We start from the raw sequence: 665 nt of genomic DNA on the forward strand, positions 1-665 counted from the left end.
ATATATACACATACACACACACACACACACACTTAGATGTGTACACATACACTGAGGCACTTAAAAGTTAATACCTTCATATCATGTGCTGAATGAAGGACAGACGCATAAGACAACAAATTGCACACACACACACACACACACACACACACACACACACTAATGCTCACAAACACACATTAGCACACACATGCTCTCTCTCACACAGACAAACACACATTCATTAACATGTACACACTCTCTCTCTCACATACAGAAGTCCACCCATCGGTCCTTACCCTTAAGTTGTGAAGTAAGCAGCTTCAGTCTTGCTGCTCTAACAATAATCCCACCCTATCCACCCTGCAATGCACCCATTATAGCCACTACTTCAAGCAAGAAAACTACCAACCTCATCCCCACCATCACCACCATCACCACCAACACCAACGCGACCGACATCACCATCCCCATCACCATTACAGGGTTACCATGAACCACAACAACCACCATCACCAAATGCGATACACACACACACACACACACACTGGCCCTCCATTGGTTATCACAACAAGGGTTCTAGTTATTTTTCACAGCCGACTGGACTGGAGCAACGTGAAATGAAGCGTGTTGCTCAAGGACACAATGCATTGCCGGGAATCGAACTCACAATCTTACAATCGTGA

The sequence above is a fragment of the Octopus bimaculoides genome, chromosome 28 (genome assembly GCF_001194135.2).
Source record: "Octopus bimaculoides isolate UCB-OBI-ISO-001 chromosome 28, ASM119413v2, whole genome shotgun sequence".
Taxonomy (NCBI): domain Eukaryota; kingdom Metazoa; phylum Mollusca; class Cephalopoda; order Octopoda; family Octopodidae; genus Octopus; species Octopus bimaculoides.